The sequence below is a fragment of the Alnus glutinosa genome, chromosome 4 (genome assembly GCF_958979055.1).
Source record: "Alnus glutinosa chromosome 4, dhAlnGlut1.1, whole genome shotgun sequence".
Classification (NCBI taxonomy): Eukaryota; Viridiplantae; Streptophyta; class Magnoliopsida; order Fagales; family Betulaceae; genus Alnus; species Alnus glutinosa.
Window position 1 is genome coordinate 34,176,564 of NC_084889.1, and position 14,197 is coordinate 34,190,760.

The window sequence follows — 14,197 nt, forward strand, 5'->3', positions numbered from 1 at the left end:
ATTTTGTATTGTAATGGTTTTTTTATTTATTTAAATAGTAATAAAAAAGTATTAATGTGATATAAAAAATGAAAAAGTTAAGAATGTTTTGAAGTTGATATTTTTTTTTAGAGAAATGAAAAAAAAAGGAGGGGAATTTCAAACGGGCCATAATCTTATTCCTTAAAAAAATTGGAAGGCAAATGTCATTTTGTATTTTTTTCATCCATCTATTTTGTATTTTGTAAGGAATCCACTTATCCACTTATTTCTATTTCATTTTAATTGAAAAGGATCTTTTTCCAATCCCATGTGACGTGGTTCCACGTATAACATTTAGTGTGACAAAGATTGCTTGTTTTAGTTATAGAAACCATACAAGTAAGATTGGGGCTAGAGAATAGAAAGGGCATTTAATATTGAATTAATTTAGGGCATTTAAGTTAGAACTGATAATACGATGAGTAATGTTACTTTTCATATTGGTTTATTACACTTATTTTATATGAGCTGACGGTGTTTTAAGTGACTTCATAATAGGCACTTAAAAAAATAAAAGTATTGTTGGTGGACGACGTGAACATAACACATTCCTCAAGCTCATTTTTAATTAAACATATCTTTTTTACTAACATTTTTATAAACTGAATTAAATGCCAATTTAAAATAAAATTTTATCCGAATATAGCTGGTGGTGGTCACTGAGCAAGTCATGATGCAGAGAGGGAGAGGTGCACGATGAAATAAACTGTTGTGTAAACAAGACGTGGCAAACCATTTATTTTTTATTTTTTTATTTATCAAAACCCAAAAAAAAAAAAAAAAAAAAAAAATTGATCCCAAACTGTAGGCCTGGCTTCGCCCCTGCACAGAAGGCTGCCTGCAAAGGCAATATTATCCCTAAAAACTAAAAAGGAACTCCCAACAAAGTAACAACCGTGAAATAAAGAAAGGCTTTTAAAGCCCATGTGTTCAGGTTGGCTCTTGGGCTACTATGTATCGCCTTTGGCATAATAACAAGAGTAATGATTTAATATCATCTAAATATATAACTTTTTACTACTTTGTCTATGTGGCAAGGTGGTCCCCACTACTTTTTGAGTTTTTTTTTTTATTTTTTAAAAATAAATTAAGGTGGGGGACCACCTTGCCACATAGGTAAGGTGGTGAAAAGTTATATATTTAGGCGGTAGTGAATCATTACTCTAATAGAATGCTTTAAAGCATGACAATAATCCTTTGTCTGGGGAGCCGCTAACGCAGAAGATAGAGCATATTTGGCAACTATCTCTCATCTCCCACTTTTTTTCTTTTTTTCTTTTTCTCCTCCTCCTTCCAAAAAAGTCAAATTCAAAAAACAAATTTTTTTTTTTTTCACTTTTCTATAAACACATATCCAAACTTTTTAATACTTTTATCACATCAATCACTTCTTACTACTATTCAAATAAAAATTTCACAACACAACTATTTATAGACACATCCATTAAATTGGAAGTTAGATGTCATGTAATGGGAAAATGAAGGCCTTGTTTGGCAACCCCTTCTCCTCAAGTATGAGGGGATTTTTTTTTTTTTTTTTTTTTTTTTTCACTTCTCCCAAAAAAGTCAAATTCAAAACATTCTAACATTTTTTCACTTTTTATATCACATCAATTATTTTTTTTTATTAATACTCAAATAAAAAACCTCACTACAAACAAATTTTTTTTGGGTAATTACCTTTTCCCCCATGAACTACCGGACTGTGTCATTTTGCCCCCACGAACTACCACTTCGACCAAAAGAGAGCATCAAACTACCATTTTTACACACTTTGCCCCATTCCGTCAGGAATCCCGTTAACTTGGATGGAATATGCCTTTTTTTTCCGTTTATTTTGATTTAAAGACCAAAATGCCCCCTACAGTAATTAATAAAAAATATTAAAATTAATATATTTTTTTAAAAAAAAAAAAAATTTGAAGGAAAAGGGGTGGCGACAGCCACCCCTGAGGTGGCAGGGTGGCCTGCGAGCCACCCCCAGAGGTGGCTCCGGCCACCTTTAGGGTGGCTCACGGCCCACCCCGGCCTAAGGGGTGGCCGCGCGGCCATCCAGTTTCCGGTGTGGCCGCGAGCCACCCCCAAAGGTGTCTCTGGCCACCTCTGGGGTGGCTTGCGGCCCACCCCGGCCTAAGGCGTGGCCGCGAGCCACCGGAGCCACCTTTAGGGGTGGCTCGTGGGCCACCCATGGACTTTGGGGTGGTAGGGCGGCCACCCTAGAAAAGACCTAGGGTGGCAGCGCGGCCACCCCTTAGGCCGAGGTGGGCCGCGAGCCACCCGGCCACCTCAGGGGGTGGCTGCCGCCACCCGGCCACCTCAGGGGTGGCTGCCGCCACCCCCTTTTCTTTCTTTTTTTTTTTTTTAAGATGAGGGTATTTAGGTCATTTTTTAAATTGAGTTAGGGCATTTAAGTTTTTGCATGAATTAGACTGACAGAAAGGGCAAAGTGGGTAAAAATGGTAGTTTGATGCTCTCTTTTGGTCGAAGTGGTAGTTCGTGGGGGCAAAATGACACAGGCTGGTTGTTCATGGTGGGAAAAGGTAATTACCCCTTTTTTTTTTTCACTTTTCTATAAAACATATCCAAACTTTTTAATATTTTTATCACATCAATCACTTCTTAGTACTATTTAAACAAAAATTTCACAACACAACTATTTACTAGATACATCCATTAAATGGGAAATTAGATGCCATGTAATGGGGAAATGAAGGCCTTGTTTGGCAACCCCTTCTCCTCAAGTATGAGGGGATTTTTTTTTTTTTTTTTTTTTTTTTGGTAAGTGATAATAAAAAGTTATTAATGTGATATAAAATAGAAAGAATTTATATGAAAAAGTTGAAAAAATTTAAACCAGAAAAGTGAAATTTTAGGAAAAGGAATTTATAGAATGTTTTGGAGTTAATTTGTTTTTAAGAAAAGTGAAAAAAAAAAAAAAAAAAAAAGGGAAGGAAAGGGGAGGGATTGCCAAATGGGCCGAAAGGTTACAAATACACGGGTAAATGATTGGTTTAATGAAGTAATTATCAACCTAATCAGCCAACTTTAATTATGACATGATTGTTGGATTTAATGATAGATTGATAAAGACAACGTAATGGGTTGTGTCCCAGAAAATGAATATACATGCTAGTTGTAGACTTTTCCTACCCCAGTTTTTGGGTCATCGATCAAAAGCATTAAATATTCCTTCCCTTCATATTGGGGAAATAATTTTTTTTTTGAGTGATTGTAAAATATGATTGATGTGATATAAAGTTGAAATAATTTATATAGAAAAATAAAAAAAAAATTTGTATTGTGGTTTTTTTTTTATTTAAATAGCAATAAAAAAAAATTTATGTGATATAAAAAATAAAAAAGTTAAGAATGTTTTGAAGTTGAAGTTTATGCTTTTCATTAAATTTGTTTTTATCTCAAATGACATGATAAGTTTATTGAAGTAAGTAACAACATAATTAGCCAACTTTATATATGACATGACTGTTGAATTTAATAATAGATCGATAAAGTCAACGTAGTGGTTGCATTTGGATCCTCTTTGGTTTAATTAAACTAGTGATGACCCATTTAGTTTAAGTGAAAAGGCAAATTTGTTGAAAAAAGTATAAAAACACAAATTTACCCTTTTTTTTTTTGCATTGACTGGCTTCTCTCTAGTTCAACTGAACTGGAGACGATACATCATTGTCGGTAATGGTTGGTGTCCCAGAAAATGAACATATATGCTAGTTGTAGACTTGTCAAAAAAGGAATTTAATTTTCAGGTCATCAAAAGCATTAAATATAATCTTATTCCTTAAAAAAAAAAAATGGAAAAAGGCAAATGTCATTTTGTATTTTTTCATCCATCTATTTTGTATTTTGAAAGGTTTCACTTCTCTATTCATTTCTATTTCATTTTAATCGAAGAGGATTCTTTTCTAATCCCATGTGACGTCCCACGTATAACATTTAGCGTGATAAAGATTGATTTTTTTAGTTATAGAAACCATACAAGTAAGATTGGGGTGGAGAATAGAAAGGGCATTTAATATTGAATTTATTTAGGGCATTTAAGTTAGAATCGATAATATGATGAGTAATGTTACTCTTTACATTGGTTTATTATATTTATTTTATATGAACTGATTTCACGTATTTTAAGTGACTTTTCATATTAAAAACTTAAAAAAATAAAAGTATAATTTTCAGTATGACGTGAACACTACATGTTCCTCAAGCTCATTTTTAATTAAACATATATTTTTTACTGACATTTTTATAAACTAAATTAAATGCCAATTTAAAAGAAAATTTAATCCGAATATAGCTGGCGGTGGTCACTGAGCAAGTCATGATGCAGAGAGGGAGAGGTGCACGATGCGATAAACAAGGATGGAGCCAGTGGCAAAAAAAATAATTGGTAGGGACCAATAGACTAAATTTTAAATTTTTTAGCTTATATTTTTTTTTTTTGAGATTTTTTTTTTTTTTTTTTACCTTAAAAATTGTTTTTTTTAAGGAAATGGGGGGGGAGGCATGGCCCCTGCCAGCCCCCCCTTCCTCCGTCTCTAGCGATAAACTGTTGTGCAAATCAAGACGTGGCAGAGCATTTATTATTATTATTATTTTTTTTATATCAAAACCAAAATATATATATATATATATATATATATATATATATATATATATATATATATATATATATATATATATATATATATTGACCCCAAACTATAATTCTGCTGCGCCACTGCACACAAGGCTGCTTGCAAAGGTAATATTATCCCTTAAAATGAACTCCGATCCCAACAAAGTAACAACCGTGAAATAAAGAAGGCTTTCAAAGCCCATGTGTTCAGGTTGGCTCTTGGCTACTATGTATCGCATTTGGCGTAATAAGAATGCTTTGAAGCATGACAATAATCCTTTGTCATGCTACTGCAGAAGATTGATCATGTTTGGACAATCTCTCATCTCCCACCCTTTTTTTTTTCCTCCAAAATAGTCAAATTCAAAATATTCTACCATTTTTTTTCACTTTTTATATCACATCAATCTTTTTTTATTACTATTCAAATAAAAAAATTCACTACAAAACAAATTTTTTTTTTTCACTTTTCTATAAAACATATCCAAACTTTTTAATACTTTTTTTACATCAACCACTTTTTACTACTATTCAAACAAAAATTTCGCAACACAATTATTTACCAATCACATCCATTAAATGGGAAGTTAGATGCCATGTAAATTATGGAAGGGGGAAATGAAGGCCTTGTTTGGCAAGCCCTTCGCTTCAAGTATGAGGGGATTTTTTTTTTATTTTTTTAAGTGATAGAAAAAGTTACTAATGTGATATAAGCAAAAAAAATTTAAATGGAAAAGTGGAAACAATTTGTATTGTAGTGGATTTTTTTATTTATTTAAATATTAATAAAAAAATTATTGATGTGATGTAAAAAATAATAAAAAGTTAGAATGTTTTGAAGTTAATTTGTTTTTGAAAAAAGTGGAGAAAAAGAAAAGGGGAGGAGAGGTGAGGGGAGGGAGGGATTGCCAAATGGGGCCGAAAGGTTACAAAGAAACGGGGTAATGATTGGTATAATGACGTAATTATCAACATAATCAACCAACTTCAATTATGGCATGACCGTTGGATTTAATGATAGATCGATAAAGACAACGTAATGGTTGATGTCCCAGAAAATGAACATATATGCTAGTTGTAGACTTTTCCTTCCCCTGTTTTCATGTCATCAAAAACATTAAATATTCCTTCCCCTCATATTGGGGAATATTTTTTTTTTAGTGATTGTAAAATATGATTGATGTGATATAAAATTGAAATAATTTATATGGAAAAATGAAAAAAAAAAAAATCTAGTCCTAGTAAGAAAATGAAATAAAGTCATAATTGTAATTAAACAAGAAGAAAAAATAAAAATAAAATCTCGGGTTGACGATCAAGTTTTGCGTTTTGTACATTCATTGTCCGAGAACAGGTAAAATTCTATTTAAACGACGCTACTCCAATATTATTTTTGACATTTTTCCTATTTTTCGTTTTCACTGAAAATATGGGTAAATTTTGTCCTACATTAGACACCCTCACTTGAAAAAACTCATCCTCGAATTTTCTTTACGATATGTCACGCGAGGCTTATCCTAAGAAAGGTACTTGGAAACATCTACGTACATAGCACAAAAACATAACTTTTCCTTTTTGTCTCATTCCATAAAAATTTCTCAAACTCTTTCTTTTTGGATGTCATATTTAACTTCATATTTAACTTCATTGTTTTTAATTTCTGTGGTAATTGTGATGAGTTGCGCTTGTGGTAGACATTGTTCTTTATCTATATATCATTAAATGCAATAGTCGTGACTCGTGGCATGAAAAGGAACGCAATCTTTGAGCTCAGCTCGATAAATTACAGTTATCTTCCTGTAGCTTCATTCCATCGCATTAGTTTGCGATATATATATATATATATATATATATATATATATATGAGTAGTGATTCACTACCACCTAAATATACAACTTTTCACTACCTTGTTTATGTGGCAAGGTGGTCCCCCACTTTAATTTATTTTTAAAAAATAAAAAAACTCAAAAAGTAGTGGGGGACCACCTTGACACATAGGCAAGGTAGTGAAAAGTTGTATATTTAGGTGGCATTGAGAGAGAGAGAGTAAATACATATATATACTTTTCTTTTTTTTTAAAATAAATTTGACAATGCCACTACGTGTGCATCACGTGCAAGAGGCATTTGACGATGATGCATAATAAATGCTATGGGCTCTTGTGTTTACTCAGGGAGTATTGTGTGGACCATACAACAAAAGTCCATAACATTTGCAAGTCTTCATTACTGAAGATGTTGAAACATCTTCCTCCCTTCAATTGTATGATATATAGTTTATGTCCGCATGCACAAGCTTTTGGCTATTAGAGCTTAATTTTCATTGTTAAATACATAGATCATTGAATGAGTCCAAACATATAGTAGGTGTAATAAAGATATATATCAACTATTGTGTGGACAATACAACAAACTTAACTTTAAATAAAAGAAAAATATTAAAAAAAACAAAAAAAAACAAAGGAAAGACAAAAAGAAATGAAAAAAAATGGGGTGGGGATGGCCGGCCACTTCCTTTGGCCCATTCCAGGGGAGGCCAAACTACCCTCAAAGATCATTTGCTTCTGTCCACAAACCCAAACAAAACGCCGTCTTCATCCCCTTCCTTCTCCGTATGCCTCCCAAACACTCCCAAGAGACACCAAGATTTAAGTGGTTCGGCCTAACTAGCCTACATCCACTGGCGGAGACGATCCAGGAGAAATCCACTAACAAAGGATGGAGTACAAAGTGCAATACAAAGAGCAACCGCTCAAAACCCAAAAGCCCCAATACACCCAAATCCCACTCTCACACAAAAGAGAATTAATACACAAAAGAGAAAAGCTTTCTCTAATTCTCTAAGCCCTTAAATGGCACTACAAATTGTGAGAAAATACAAGTGAGATAACAAAATGGGACTTATCTCTTTCCAAAGGAGCTGCTGCCGAAACACTGCTTATGGAGAGACACTGCCGCAGGACCTCTTCTTCTTTCTCTTCTCTTCTCTTCTCTCCTCTGTCTCGCACACTCAATTGTCTCCAAAGGGCCGAATATTAAAAGAAGAAAAAAACATAGCTCCTCATTTTGTGGCTTTTCTTTTCTTTTAGTGGCCTACTCCACCGAAAGAGAATAAAGGCCAAGAGACAACACATGGGAGAGAGAAGAAAGAAAACAAATAATGAAAAGAGATGGGGGGCCAACGTAAGACTTGATAAATCAAGTCACTTTTCCAACAATCTCCACCTTGACTTGAATTTCATCAAGTCCTCAACACAAAAAAAAAAAACTCCTCATACCGTTTCCTCCAACACCCCGAAGGGCAATTGCAAATTTCAAATACAAATCAAGTCCAAGCGCCTCTTGAACTTGATAATTAAAAAAAACATACTGTGGTGCCGATCACAAGTTACAAATACAAATCAAGTCCAAGCACCTCTTGAACTTGATAATCAAAACACACTGTACTAACCTGAAGAAAATATAGGCCATCAACCTTGTTACCTTGCATCACAACCAAGGGACCTTTGCTAACCCGAATGACTCCACCTTCCAAAGGAGTCCAAAATGCCCAAAGAAATCAAATCTGGTATATGTCGAACATTCTCATAGAAATTCTGAATCCTCAGAATTTTCTTCGATAACACCAGCCACAGAAGAGGAACCACCATCCTCTTTATTTTTCAACTTCGGACACTCGGATTTATAATGTCCATAATTTTTGCAATAGTAACACTGAACATTCTTCTTGGACTTAGATTGGCCTCCCAAGTCTCTCTCACTGGATCGACCTCTAGAACTAGAGCGATTTTTCAAACGACCACAAACAAATACACCCTCAGCCTGGTTATCACTACCTTTTCCATTCAATCTTGTCCTCAACTCCATAGAATTCAAAGCAGATTTAACATCAGCTAAGGAGATGGTATCTCTACCGTACAACATTGAACTAACAAAATTCTCAAACAAATTTGGTAGTGAACACAACAAAATCAAGGCTTGATCCTCATCATCTACTTTAACATCAATATTTTTCAGATCCAAAACAATTCTATTAAAGTCATCCAGATGATCACAAAGAGGCATACATTCCTTCATCTTGAGGGTATATAACCGTTGCTTCAAATACAACCGGTTAGTGAGAGACTTCTTCATGTACAGGTTCTCCAACTTCTTCCAAAGTCCAGCAGCAGTTTCTTCATCGGCAACCTCTCTCAAAACTCCATCTGAAAGAGATAACAAAATTGCACTATGGGCTTTTTCATCAAATTCCTTCATATCCTCCGTTGATGTTGATGACACATCGTCATCCAAAATCTTCGCCAAACCTTGTTGTCGTAACAAAGCCCTCATCTTGAGTCTCCATAAACTGAAACTATTCTGACCATTAAATTTTTCTACTTCAAATTTTGCAGTAACCATCCCGCAAAATAAAGATCCAGGCTCTGATACCAGTTGTTGGGGCAAAAACAAATTATTCCAAGATCACCAATGAAGCAGAAAAATAACAGAATAGCAAATATCCACAACACAAACTCAAGAGACACCAAGATTTAAGTGGTTCGGCCTAACTAGCCTACATCCACTGGCGGAGACGATCCAGGAGAAATCCACTAACAAAGGATGGAGTACAAAGTGCAATACAAAGAGCAACCGCTCAAAACCCAAAAGCCCCAATACACCCAAATCTCACTCTCACACAAAAGAGAATTAATACACAAAAGAGAAAAGCTTTCTCTAATTCTCTAAGCCCTTAAATGGCACTACAAATTGTGAGAAAATACAAGTGAGATAACAAAATGGGACTTATCTCTTTCCAAAGGAGCTGCTGCCGAAACACTGCTTCTGGAGAGACACTGCCGCAGGACCTCTTCTTCTTTCTCTTCTCTTCTCTTCTCTCCTCTGTCTCGCACACTCAATTGTCTCCAAAGGGCCGAATATTAAAAGAAGAAAAAAACATAGCTCCTCATTTTGTGGCTTTTCTTTTCTTTTAGTGGCCTACTCCACCGAAAGAGAATAAAGGCCAAGAGACAAAGAGAATAAAGGCCAAGAGACAACACATGGGAGAGAGAAGAAAGAAAACAAATAATGAAAAGAGATGGGGGGCCAATGTAAGACTTGATAAATCAAGTCACTTTTCCAACACATTGCTGGATATTTTCCTGGATGCTTCATTTTTTTATTTTTTATTTTATTTTTTAAAAAAATCAGTACCGGTTCAGATAACCAGTTTTACCTAGGGTAACCAGGTAATTCCCGGGTAACAGGGTACCCCGGTTCCGGAGCCGGTTACTGATTTTCAATAACCGGGGATCCCGGAGCTGGTTCCCAGTTATGGCCAATAACCGGGAACTGGCTCCGGTTTTACACCCCTATCACTTGCAATCCCAACTACATGCAGTTAAGCGTTGCTCTACAATATTAAATACATTAAGGTTATGTTTGGTATGCAAAATGACTATTTCATTAAAAGAAAATAATAAGTTTGATTAGGAATGAAAGAAGGTGAAATATAATAACTTTTATAATGATATATAATAAGGATTTAATACTGGGAATAACCATTCATATTTCTCATAAAAGAATGACTATTTTAAGTCTTGCTATTTCATTTTACATTATTCAATTTTCAATAAAATTATTCATTTTCCTAATGAAATAATCATTCCGCATACCAAACATAACCTAAATGTATTAATGCTTTCATTCTATGTTTAGTGTAAAAAGAGATGGCTGGTCAAAACGTTTGGTCACTTTGGTGTGTGTATATGTGTGAAAAACGTTGCAAATTAAACAACATGAGAAAATGCAACTACAACTCTCTCTCTCTCTTTGAGTTTTCTGTGTGGCGAGGCATTATTTAGACTAAAAAAGTCACTATTACCTAAAAAAAGGTCACCAATCACTTGGTGTCATTTATTTTGCTTCGTTTGCTAATCGTTGTGTACAATAGGGTCTGAAATTTTTTTTCATGGCACTTCTTTCGTAATCGTCATAAATTCATGACACATCTTCTGCAAATGTCATAAATTATTTTTTAACGGCACTTCTTCTGTAACCGTCATAAATTACAAATAATGTCGCTTTTTTTTAAAGGACGCTTTTTTTTTTTTTTTGTGATGCTTACACAATAAACTTCATTATTAGCTATTGTATAAAGAATGTTAAAGTTTTATGACATTTTTTATGTAAGTCTCACAAAATTATGTCATTTACTCAGTAAACGTATTAAACATTCCACAAACTTTTTTTTTTTTTTTTTAAAAAAAATAAAATAAAAATTGGTTATTATTTGAAATTTCCTCTTTTTTAAAAATCTGTTTTCACCTCATAAAACATTTGCAAAATAACTTAATCGAAAACAAAATCATATGGACACAATACTATCATTAGATTGCTAACAAATACCTTCAAACGATGTTTCAACTAAATATAAAACAAAACCATATGTACACAATTTTATATATGTTATTGAAAAAACCATTGTTTCAAAATAAACAAACACCTAAAAACAATGTACATATATATAGTACCATTGCTTCAATTCCTTAAATACAAAAAAACCTACAAAAAGACCAAAACATCATAATGTTTCGCTTGACGTCCTGTTGTATATCAACTTTATTCTGCACCAATGAAATTCAATAGCTACTCTAAATCCTACAGTCAAAGGAAAAAAAAAATGTTAGGGCCATCCATATAGTAGTCAAATAAATCAATACTAGTCAAAACAAATATATGCTAAGTGAAAACAATGAAAACAATATTCAAAAGCACTTAAAATTAACCAGAATCTTACCTAATTATACAAACATGAAACACCAAAGTGAGTTTTGAAGCTTAACTGAACTATAGGAACTCACTACGTATACTGAGTCTCAAAAAATTACAGGCCAAGTGTAAGGTTTGTTGCTCTCTAAGTTGATAAGAACACAAAAGGAAATAGAAGTTACTATGAATAAATGCTTTTGATATTGCAGAAACTAGGAAATTACACATCTCCCAAAACTACGAAAACAACCATAACTAGCAAATATAGAAACACATGATACTTGAGCGACCAAGTATTTGGTTGGACAGGGACATCCTTTAGGGGTAAAATTTAAACTTCTGCTTTTTGGAGCAAGCTTATCAGGTAAAAATGAAGCACAATCAGTACGACACTTGAAATAAAATCTATATGAAAATTAAAAGGACATGCATGCCGATCAAAACATAGCACTGATTTTGTTCTCTCTCTTGCACCCAAAACAAAGCATTGGTTAGTTTTTATCTTTTCTAACTTGAATAGTATTAGTAATTTAGCAAATAATATTTTTCAACCTATACTCGATAGTTCAATGCACAACATAAGTAGAAAAGGAACTATCTTCAACAAGTTGTATTCTGTCAAACAATAATTTCAGATATTCTTCACATATTCTAATACTTAAGGTTGACCACAAACTGAACAATAATGTGCAGAACAATGCATGGAAGTTCTCTTCATAATTATGCTAGGTAGTACAATCCTATTGAGCCAGATTATGGAACAACAGGAACATTTGGTAAACTGGACAAATAGTTTGAATAGAATCCCCACTAAATTTAAGATCTATATTGAGAATACTAGTTAATCCATTTCAACCAATACTGATTCTAACTTTCTAACAAAGCCTATGACCGAGTTTCTTCTCATATCTATTCCAGGGAACAAAAAATAATTGAAAAAAATGGAGAAAACGAAAACAAAGGTTCAACGCCCCTTTTTCCATGCTAGATCAAGAATAGGTAATGCACTCTCAGTCCCCTTGAACGAGAATTTCCACACAAGTCATCCAAACCATTTTTCATGTAAATCTAAATGTGGTTAGCCCAACAAGACATACCTCAAGAGCTTTAGCATAAGAGTTTATAAAAAGCTGAGACTTTCCAGCTATTGTGCGAGCATGCTGCCTCAAATATCGACTTATCTCCATCGATCTGCCACCCAAAAAACATCATTTTGAATCCCCAAAAAAGAAAGAACCACAACTTCATTTACCACTACAGAGTACAATAGAGCAGAGCCAAATGAAACAAAAGACAGTTCTCACTTAGACATTTCATCAAACATATGATGGGCAAATTTTTCAATGGGGTTTTCTCAAGACAATTTGACAAATTAATCTAATTTTTTGTACATATTCACGCTCTAAGAATACAATAGAGCAACTTTTTCACAATTACAATAGAGAAAATTACAAAGAAAAGCACAATTACAACCCAAAAATTCAAAAACCCAAAAGCCTGTAAACCAAGTCACAAATTAATGTCACTTGTTGCAAATGACAAAAAAAAAAAAAAAAAAAAGGTTACAAAATGCCGGTGTTTTTGTAGTAGGTTACCAACTTAATGCAGACGTTACAATAATGATGATGATCATTAATTGCAGTAATTTGAATGGGGAAAAGTTATAATTTTGAGATTATTTTTTTAGTGACATTAGTCGTTTGTTACTCATTCACTCGTCCATGCATGTATTAATTGAACAATCAAAAGCTTGCGCGGACGTACATTACCATGCAGTTGAAGGGAGGAAGACGTTTGAACATGGACATATAGTAATGAAGCATTATTGTAAATAGCATGGACTTTTGCTATATCTTTCACGAGAGTCCATATTTATCGATCATCTAATATAAGCATACGTTGTAACTTATTGTTTCCACACAAGAGTCCTTATAGTTTATGAATAGGATCCTATTCCATCATTTATAATGCATATGATCATGAGATTATAAGCCTAATTAATGCATGCCATGCACATCTCCAGCTGGCAATGCCCCACAAGTTATAAATCGCCGTGCTCTTTATTGACATGTTTCTTTCTTTCTTTCTTTTTTTTCTTTTTTCTTTTTTCTTTTTTTTTTATGGACATGTTTCTAGCTATGAGTTTGAAAAGTCACTCGGTATATTATTTTTGAGATTTCTTTTATTAATTAGTGTGACATAATTTTTTTTGAAAAAGTACATATATCCTCCTCAAATTACTACTCAGTACTCAATTGTCAATATACCATTCAAACTACCAATTGTGTTAATGTCCCCCTTCAAACTACCAAAAAATGTCAATATTCTCCCTAAGACCAACAAAAGGACAAAATTGACCCTAAATTTGTTTGAATAAGACAAAAATGAAATATTAAAAAATGAAAAATTATTTTTTAAAAAACAAATTAAAAAAAGAACGATTTTTTAAAAAACAAACAAAAAATAACTGAAAATTACAAGAGCATTTTTTTTTAAAAAAAAAAAAAAAAAAAAAACAAACGAGAAAGAAAAAAAAATCTAATTTTTTTTAATAAAATAAAAAAAGGAAAAAGACCAATTTTTTTTTTTTAAAAAAAACAAACAAAAAAAAACTGAAATTAAAAAAAAAAAAAAACAAACCAAAAAAAAAGCTTTTGTTTTATTTTTTTGGAATAAATTTTTGTTATTTTAATTTTTTTTTTTTAGTTTTTATTTTATTTTAATAACTTTATGAAGGGTATTTTTGTCATTAGTTGGACATTGAAATTTTTTGGTAGTTTAAGGGGGGACAT

At 33.0% G+C, this 14,197-nt stretch overlaps 1 long non-coding RNA gene across 1 annotated transcript; it reads right to left on the minus strand.

Annotated features, from left to right (window-relative positions):
• Positions 1–11,167: 11,167 nt before the first annotated feature.
• On the minus strand, positions 11,168–13,291 carry LOC133865830 (uncharacterized). Its single transcript, XR_009899819.1, has 3 exons — positions 13,175–13,291; positions 12,503–12,596; positions 11,168–11,294 (listed from the first exon to the last, which is right to left on the minus strand). It is a non-coding gene; the product is annotated as an uncharacterized LOC133865830 (long non-coding RNA).
• Positions 13,292–14,197: the final 906 nt, after the last annotated feature.